Raw genomic sequence first — 10,558 nt, forward strand, 5'->3', positions numbered from 1 at the left:
GGGTGTGCTGACTCCAAAGGAGTTGAGTTTCCTAAGGAGGTATAGCCTGTTGGCAGAGAATTTCAGGAGGTTGTTGAAGATGGTTCCCAGGTATTTGCACTCCTCAATACCTCCACTGGCTTCCCGTGGATGGTGGTGGTGACTGAAGCAGCCAGATCCCTCGGCCTACTGGAGAAGGTCACCACCATCTCTTTGGTTTTGCCTATGTTCAATTCAAGTCTGGAGCTGTCACACCACTCTACAAACTCCTGAAGAGTGGGCCTGTGGTGTTGTGAGGGGCCTGACAGCAGTGACAGGAGAAATGTTTTGTCAGCATATTCAACCAGGTGACAGTTGGGCTGTGTGGATCTGCAGTCATCGGTGTAGAGGATGAAGAGCAGGGGGGAGAGCACACAGCCCTGGGGGGAGCCAGTGGAGGTGGAAAAGAGACCGGAAAGAGACTTGTTGACCCCAACTTTCTGAGTCCTGTTGGTCAAAAAGTCCAGTATCCACAGGATTAGCTGATCATCCAGATGAAATCGGGTGGAAAGTTTAGTGGCCAGGATATGAGGCTGCAGAGTGTTGAACGCTGATGAGAAATCAGCAAACAGAAGTCTGGTGGAGGAGTCAGGGAGCTCCAGATGTTTGTGGATGGAGTCCAAGATGAAGATTTTGGCAGCATTTACATTACTTCAACATCATACCACCGATACAACATCATTTTATTGCTATATAAGTGCTTTCTTATGTACTCAGTTAAAAAAAAGTTCCTTGAGACAGATTGAGTGCATTAAAGAACTTAAGAATTTAAAATAAACTTCCCCTCTCTCATTCTCAGTGTTTGCTGCCTCTCTGCAAACACTTCTGCATATTTAGGCTTCTTATGTATTTATTTATATTCTGCACCATCTCTGCTGCTCTTAGTATTGCCATGTAACTCATTTTAATATTGTTTTAGCAATGCACTGCTCTGCACTTGTATTTGTGAAAATTATTTTTAACCATTTAAAATAAGATCAGTGCAGCAGTTTGTTCAAATTCAAATTCAAATTCAAATTTTTATTTGTCACGTACACAGTCATACACAGTACGATATGTAGTGAAATGCTTGGACAACTGCTCGTGACCTAAAGAAAACAAAAAAAGGAAAGGCTATGAATAAGATAGGAAATAAATATGAAAAATTAAAAAGAAAAATTAAAAAGGGTAAATTTAACTAGGAAGGAATAAAATATAAATTAAGGTTAAAAATGAAATAACTGTACAACACAAATTAGAATGAAGGGTAAATTTAACTGGGAAGGAATAAAATATAAATTAAAGTTGAAAATAAAATAACTGTACAACAAAATACACAATACACAATATAGAACTATATAAGAATGTATGAAGAAATCTAAATATAAATAAATATATACACAATAACAGCAGCTGTACAAGTATTAACCGGAAATGAAGAATTTAGTGACCAGTGTTGTGCAAAAACAAAGTCCAGAAAGTCCAGTGTGTGTGTAAGAACCATATGTGTGGGTCAGTACTGTGTGGTGGTGTGATTGAGAGACCGTATCGCCTGCGGGAAGAAGCTCCTCCTCAGTCTCTCTGTGTTGGTCTTCAGGGAGCGGAATCGCTTTCCTGACCTCAACAGAGAGAACAGTCTGTTGTTGGGATGGCTGAGGTCCCTCACGATCTTCCTGGCCTTGGTCCAGCACCGCCTGCTGTAGATTGAGTGCAGGTCAGGGAGCTCGGAGGGGATGGTGCGCTCAGCTGATCGCACAACCCTCTGTAGAGCTCGTCTGTCCTGCATGGTGCTGTTCCCGAACCAGGTTAAGATGTTTCCCGCCAGGATGCTCTCTATGGTGCACGAGTAAAAGTTCCTGAGCACCTTGGAGGGCAGTTGGAAGTCTCTCAAGCGTCTGAGGTGGTAGAGACGCTGTCGGGCCTTTTTCACCACGGTGTTGATGTGACAGGACCATGACAGGTCCTGCGTGATGTGAACTCCGAGGTATTTGAAGCTGTCCACTCTCTCCACTGGGCACTCGTTGATGACGGGGGTCTGGTAGTTCCTCTCCTGCTTAGTGCTGAAGTCCACTATCAGCTCCTTTGTCTTACTGACGTTTAGAAGGAGGTTGTTCCTCTGGCACCAGTTCTCCAGATTCCTAATCTCCTTCAGGTAGGCCGTCTCGTTGTTATCAGAGATCAGGCCCACCACGACGGTGTCGTCAGCAAACTTGATGATGGTGGTGGAGCTGGTAGTGGCCACACAGTCATATGTGTACAAAGAGTACAGCAGGGGGCTCAGAACACACCCCTGGGGTGCTCCAGTGCTGAGAGTGGTGGAGGCTGAGACATGTCCGCCCATCCTTACTGCCTGTGGTCTGCCAGTTAGGAAGTTGGAGATCCACTGACACATAGATGAGCTGAGTCCCAGATGCTCCAGCTTGGTGGTGAGTGTGGAGGGAATTATGGTGTTAAATGCAGAGCTGTAGTCTATGAAGAGCATTTTAACATAATTCCCCCTTCTAGTGTCCAAGTGAGTGAGTGATGTGTGGAGGAGATGAGAGATGGCATCGTCTGTGGAACGATTTGGACGGTAAGCGAACTGTAGTGGGTCCAGTGTGTCTGGTAGTGAAGAAATGATGAAGTCTCTGACCAGGCGTTCAAAGCACTTCATCACTACTGAGGTGAGGGCTACAGGGCGATAGTCATTGAGAGAAGCAGGGTGGGGTTTCTTCGGGACAGGAACAATGATGGACTCTTTGAAGCATGTGGGGATCACCGACTGAGATAAAGAGATGTTGAATATCTCAGTGAACACAGGAGCTAGCTGGTATGCGCAGTCTCTTAGGATACGACCTGGGATGCCGTCTGGTCCTGCTGCTTTCCTGGTGTTCACTCTCTTGAAGGCTCTCCTTACTTCATGCTCGGAGATGACGAGCACGTTTCCGGTGCTGGCAGCATCTTCCTGTCTGCAGCCGTTAGCGCCGCTAACACTAGCATTGTTGGAGACCTTAGCTGCAGCCTCGAAGCGAGCATAGAAAGTGTTCAGCTCGTCTGCCAGAGTCACGGCCGCGTTCGTCATACCGGTTGTTGGTGCTTTATAGTCCGTTATTGTCCTTAGTCCCCGCCACAGGCTCCTAGAGTCACTCTGTTGGAGTTGTGACTCTAGTTTCCTCCCGTAGCGCTGCTTCGCCTCTTTCACCGCCCTCCGCACGTTATATGACGCGGCTTTGTACGGGTCCATGTCCCCCGTCATGAGTCCCATGTTGTAGGCAGCGGTGCGGGATCTCAGAGCGTCGCGGATGGTTTTATCCACCCACGGCTTCTGGTTGGGAAACGTTGTGATAGTCTTTGTCTCCACGGTATCATCCGCTAGTTTCCCGATGAATCCCACAACCGCTTCCGTAAACACGTTGACGTCATCGTCGGAGCTGTTCCTGAACATGTCCCAGTCTGCGTCATCGAGTGCGTCCTGTAACGCGGCCACCGATTGGTCCGTCCAGCGCGCGACCTTCCTCTGAACCGGAACTTCCTGTTTCAGCCTTTGTTTGTATTTTGGCATGAGGAAAATGGCGGCGTGATCAGATTTGCCAAACGGGGGGCGGGATTGTGCCTTGTAGCCGTCCTTGACCGTAGTGTAGCAGTGGTCCAGTGTCCTTTCACCTCTGGTGGGGCAGGTGATGTGTTGATAAAAGTTCGGCGCTGCGCGTTTGAGGTTGGCGCTATTAAAGTCCCCCGTCACAATAAGCGCAGCGTCCCGGTGTTGTGTCTGGTGCTGTGTGAGTGCCTCATGCAGCTCGCATAAGGCGGTGACCGTGTCCGCTTGTGGTGGAATATAAACGGCACTTACAATGACCGATGTAAATTCCCGAGGTAGATAAAAAGGACGACACATGATGGACAGTAGTTCCAGATTTGGTGTGCAGGAGCGTGTGAGAGGAACAACGTTCGCACTGTTGCACCAGTTGTTGTTCACCATTAAACACACGCCGCCTCCCCTTGACTTCCCCGAGTCCCGTGTCCTGTCCATGCGGTGAACCGAGAAGAACTCGGCCGGCTGGATGGCGTGGTCCGGCACCGCTGGGTTCAGCCATGTCTCGGTGAAGCAGAGGAGATTGCAGTCCCGAATGTCTCTCTGGAACTTTATCCTGGCCCTGAGGTCGTCAAGCTTGTTCTCGAGTGACTGGACGTTGGCGAGCAGGATGCTAGGCAGAGGTGTGCGGTGTGCACGAGCTCTCAGCCTGTTCCTGACGCCGGCTCGCTTCCCTCTAGGCCGCCTCCGCTTCCCTTTGTTCTCCCTCGAGATCTCACTCGGCCAGCTCGGATCCGGAGTTAAAAACTTCGAATTGTGAGTACATTGTATACCAATAGAAACAAGAGTGTCACTGTCATACCTAATGTACCCAATGGTGATGATTGTTGTATGTGTGAGTCTACATAGCTGTACCCAGAGGATTGTGATCACCAACATTATATATGTCATAAAAAATGTTGTCTTTTTCTTCAAGCACACCATTGTTTTTCTTGTGACATTACCAATAAGTTTGATGTGTCACATGGCCTTCTTCCTATTGAAAAAACAAAAGTTGTATCCAAGATGACCGACTTCTAGGAGTCAACAATCCCCTTATCAGAATCAGAATCAGAATCAGAATCGTGTTTATTGGCCAAGTATATGTGCAGACACATACAGGGAATTTGGTTCCGGTAGATGGTGGCTCTCAAGCACAGCAATGTAAATCTCACACACACACACACACACACACACACACACACACACACACACACACACACACACACACACACACACACACACACACACACACACACACAAGTGTCTATATATACACATTACACATACATACACAAAGCTGTGTAAACCAACTATAAATAACGAATCTAAGCTTATATACATAAAATACAGAAGTGAATGAGGTGGAATGAATACTACAGAATGTACATAAGGTGCAGTTGCAGTCTGGCAGTGGGAGCAGTGTGACAGGTCAACTGTTTAGGAGGGAGATGGCAAGGGGAAAGAAACTGTTCCTGTGTCGGGTGGTCCTGGTCTGCAGGCTTCTGTACCGTCTGCCAGAGGGCAACAGATCAAAAAGTCTGTGTGCAGGGTGTGAGGGGTCTGCGATGATTTTCCCTGCCTGTTTCCTGGTTCTTGAGAGGTACAGATCCTGGATGGAGGGCAGGGGGGCGCTGATGATCCTTTCTGCTACCCGTACAGTCCGCTGCAGTCTGCTCCTGTCCTGTTTAGTGGCTGCACCATACCAGACTGTGATGGAGGAGCACAGGACAGACTCAATGACCGCAGTGTAGAACTGGATCAGCAGCCCCTGTGGGAGACTGTACTTCCCCAGTTGTCTCAGGAAGTACATCCTCTGCTGGGTCTTTTTGAGGATGGAGTTGATGTTGGTCTCCCACTTCAGGTCCTGGGAGATGGTGGTACCCAGGAACTTGAAGGTCTTCACAGTCGACACAGGGCTGTCTGATATGGTGAGGGGGAGCAGAGTTGAGGGATGTCTCCTGAAGTCCACTGTCATCTCTACAGTCTTAAGAGTGTTCAGCTCCAGATTGTGCTGACTGCACCAGAGTACCAGCCGCTCAACTTCCTGCCGGTATGCAGACTCATCACCATCTTGAATGAGGCCAATGACACTGGTGTCATCTGCAAACTTTAGGAGTTTGACAGCAGAGTTATTGGAGGTGCAGTCGTTAGTGTAGAGGGAGAACAGTAGTGGTGAGAGGACACATCCTTGAGGGGCACCAATACTGAGGGACCGGGTTTCAGAGGTGATCTCCCCCAGCCTCACTTGTTGCTTTCTGTCTGTCAGGAAGCTGGTGATCCATTGACAGGTAGCTGGTGACACGCTGAGCTGGGAGAGTTTGGAGGAAAGAAGTTCAGGCACAATGGTGTTAAAAGCCGAACTAAAGTCCACAAGCAGGACCCTGGCATAAGTTCCCGGGCGGTCAAGGTGTTGCAGGATGTAATGCAGCCCCATGTTCACTGCATCATCCACCGACCTGTTTGCCCGGTAGGCAAACTGCAGAGGGTCCAGCTGGTGGCCTGTAATGTCTTTCAGATGGGCTAACACCAGTCGTTCGAAGGATTTCATGACCACAGACGTCAAGGCGACAGGTCTGTAGTCATTCAGTCCTGTGATGGTGGGTTTCTTGGGAACAGGGATGATGGTGGAGCGTTTGAAGCAGGAGGGAACTTCACACAGCTCCAGGGATCTGTTGAAGATGCGAGTAAAGATGGGAGCCAGCTGTTCAGCACAGGTTTTGAGGCAGGAGGGTGAGACGCCATCTGGTCCGGGGGCTTTCCTGGGCTTCTGTTTCTGGAATAGTCGGCTCTAGTATTATAGAATGAATACTCCATTAAGACCATTAAGACCATAAAAATACTAAATATGTTATTGTACATGACTGAATATCTTTTTTTCTACATGATTGTCCTTGGAATAGCTTTTCATACCTTTAACAGAGACATATACACAAAGTCCAGCCTCTGCTGTTAGTTCTCGCTCACTGAGAGTAACACAGCACCTCTGTCTCTACAGAGTTGTTGTCCCCAGGCTGGGGCACCTGTGAATGCAAAGGGAAAGATAAACATAGTGAGAAAAACTACTTAGTTTTCAACAATAAACATGATATCTAATTAAAGATGTTAGAGTAACTTTTATGTTTTACACAAGCTACTTGTTTGTGCTGTAGTCTACACAACTACTATGGTTATATCCAGTCTATGAAATATTCCTGGATAATGATTAACAATATAACAAAAGATTAATTTAAAATGGCGCACAAGCCAACTGATGATAGTGAAGACACACATTTATGATGAATTCATCTATCTCACATGCAAATATTAAAATAAATACAAATAAAAATATAGCAGAATTACAGGAAAGGAGAAGATTCAAACCTGTGTCAGCAATGCTGCCTTTTACAGAGACAAACAGAGCCGACCAGATTAGGTCTTATTCACCATCACTGTTACAGATGTGAAGTCTTTATATTTATTCTTTTAAAAAGATATTTTTAAGCACATTTAACACATTTTTCTGTGTTTTACTTTATTCTTCAAACCTGTCTTCTCATTGATGTCTGCTCACTCTCTAAACTGAAGTTTTTCATTCTCGCCTCGTCTCTCTTTTCTTTGTCTTCTTCCTCCTTCTTGCAACAACATTTCAGGAAGTTTCTCAGGAAACCACTCAACTTTACAGACTGACATTCAAGTTCCTTTGTATGCTATATGTTCATTATTTATTAAATAATTTACCCTTTTAAAACATACTGTTATCTTGAGATTTTGATATTCAAGTAATGGTGCTCCAATAAGTTTTATATATACATATATTCACATGTGTGAACGTGTGTGTGAATGGGTGAATGACTGAATGTAGTGTAAAGCGCTTTGGGGTCCTTAGGGACTGAGTAAAGCGCTATACAAATGCAGACTATTTACCATTCATATAGCATCAAATCATCATCATTCACCTCATGGCCCTTTCCACTGTCAAGTAAGGACCCCACAATATTAGAGTGAAAACTTGATCTGTACATTGCGTTTAGCTTGTCTTTACATCACATTCAACATCATACAATCGATCTAAAATCATTATATCTTTATAAGTGTTTCTTGTGTAGTCAGTGTAAAAAAATGTTCCTTGAGACAGATTGAATGCTTTAAAGGGCAAGAGCTCTTTAAAGCTTCATTCGTATCCATTTACATTGTGCAGCATTTCTGCTTTTCTTAGTAATTGCTGTGCAATCGTATTTTAACATTGCTATATTAATGCATTGGTGGGTACTTTGTATTTGTGGAAATTATTCTTAACCATTTAAACAAAGATCAGTGTAACAGTTTTATGTGTGTGTGTCAGGTGCCTCTGTGGTTAGGTTTTGTTTACTCTTTGTTTTGAATCTTTGTTATGGTTTTGGCTTTTGTATTTCATGTTTCATAGGTATTATTTAGCACCTTTTACAAGTTGTACTGGGTTATGGTATTATGATTATGATAACCATTAAGTGAGCTGTGTATTTGTGTTTATCAGCCACTTAAATTTGGGTACAAAAAAATGAGAATATTTGTGTTTGGTCGGTTATTTCTTTCTTGTAACAATCCCTTTTGGCAGGAAATTTTATATAGTAAGAAGGCCTGTTTTGTTTTGTTCCCCACACATTTGTATGCTGAGTAGCAGAGTTGAGTGTATAGATTGTATCTATGAAAAACTTGCCAAATCTTCTCTACCAAGGCCAAACAACTTACTCTGACTCAAAAAGCATATCAGCACAGAAACCTCTGACCAGCTGTGAAGTTAGTTCATGGGTGATGATATATGTGTCATGGTTCTGGATCCTTTTGACCCAGCTTTTTGAGTTTTAGTGATATTTTGTATAATGGTTTAAGTTTTAGGTTCATTAGTAGTTCGAAGTTAGTCGGTTTTGAGTTTCTTCTATTCCCTGTTTACATTCTTGTTTATTAGGTTCCCTAGTGTCTCTGTCCTCTGCTTCTCTCTCAGTGTTTCCGTGTTGATGCGTGTTTGTGTGGGCATCCTTGTGTCTTGTTATAGAGTGTCTCTGCTTTCAACTAACACTTCCTCTTTCTTAAGTACCTCTAATGTACTTCCTCTGTCTTTGTGGTCAGCTTCAAGTAGTTTTATCACATTGCTCAACTGCTGTTCAGAAGCATATACTTCAAAAATGTAAATGTAAACATTTTATACCAAGCCTTTTAAGGAAAACTTATTAATACATCTTTGTATGCAAAAGTTTCCCAGATCACCTGCACAGCCTGTTCTGAGCTCATAGATATGGAGGAGGCTGCACCAAATATACTGATCAATCTGCTTTAGTGTGCCCTGAGATAAAAGGGAGCTGATAAAGCTGATAAAATACCATTGATTACTTTACTTAGGCATGGTTCACAAACACGCTGTACCCAGACTCAACAGAAGAGACTCCACAGTGGTCAACACAGCGTAGAAGATCGACTGCCCCCTCCCCTGTTTCACATCTATACATCCCACTGCCTCAGAGCTGAGGAGATCACAAGAGACTCCAACCATCCTGCAGCCCACCTGTTGTACTTGCTGCCCTCAGGTAGACACGACAGGTGCATCCAAATCAGGACTAGCAGACTAGCAAACCGTTTTGCGACCACACTACAGAACACACACACACACACTCACCCTACCCCAACACGTCAGCACCTTTCACACACATACAATGCATAGACACAACACACACACACACACACACACACATACACACACACACACACACACATTTAATTGTTTATTGCTATTTATTCTGCTACCAGGAAGTTGCTTCTAATTTAGCTGAACATCTGATGCCTTCTTGGTTCTGAATCATCTTCTGCTTCTCTGACATGTGTTGTCCCACAGGGCTCAATTTTAGGGCCACTGCTGTTTTTATTATATTTATTTTTCCATCCTTAGAAGGCATGGGATCACATTACATTGTCATGCCAATGACTGCCAAATTTATTTGTCACTAAAGCAGAAGGATGTCATCACCATAAAACCCCTAGATGACATTAAAGCATGGCTGGCTTTAAACTTTTTCAATTTTAATGAAAAGAAAACAGAGGTGTTAGTGTTTGGACTCAGTGGTCCCTGTGAGTCCTCCTTTATTGATATGGGACCCTTGTAAGTTTATTTTATTTATTTAAACCTGTTATTACTGTTTTAAATTGGACAGCCAAATTAGAGCTGGTGAAGTCCAGTTTTTATCATTTAAGGCGACTGGCAAGAGTGAAATCTTTTCTTTCTGGGCAGTACCTCGAAATAGTGATCCATGCTTTTATTTCTTCCCATCTGGACTACTGTAACTTTATGTGGGGGTCATTCAGTTGCTGGTTCAAAATACCGCTGCACAACTGCTAACAGGAACTTGAAAAAGAGACCATATAACCTCTATGCTGGCTTGTTTGGTTGTTTTAAAGTGTTTTATAAATAAAGGTGATAATGATGATGATGATGAGATTCTGAGAATTTCTTGGTGTTAAACAGGATTTTTTTTCCGTCCCACTGTCACCAAGTACTTCCTCACAGGGGGTCATCTTGGGGTCGTTCGATCATTGGGGCTTTTTATGTAATAGTGTAGGGTTTTACCTTACAATATAAAGTGCCTTGAGAAAACCGTTATTGTGATTTGGCACTGTATATGTATAAATAAATGTTTTTATGGTAATTCAATAGGAGAAAACATACCACAGAGAGAAAACATGTCACCTTTTATAAATATGAACCTGCTTTAAATACTTGTTCCCTCTATCACTGTGATCACTTAAACATAACCTTATATGGCATCACTGTACTCACTAAGTACTTCCTCTTCTAACATGAAGGTCAGACTATCACTGCCAACCAGTATGTTTACTAATGACGCAACAGAGAGCCAAACCATATTGTAACTGGTCACTAACTTAAATATTTGCATGTCAACAATTCCCACTGTTGTACACTGTACACTGTAATGTACACAGTACACTGTTCACCTTGATTTATGATTTAGAGGCAATATTTGGGTTCAAACTGAAAGAAAC

Source organism: Simochromis diagramma, unplaced genomic scaffold (assembly GCF_900408965.1).
Source record: "Simochromis diagramma unplaced genomic scaffold, fSimDia1.1 OVJJ01000361.1, whole genome shotgun sequence".
NCBI lineage: Eukaryota > Metazoa > Chordata > Actinopteri > Cichliformes > Cichlidae > Simochromis > Simochromis diagramma.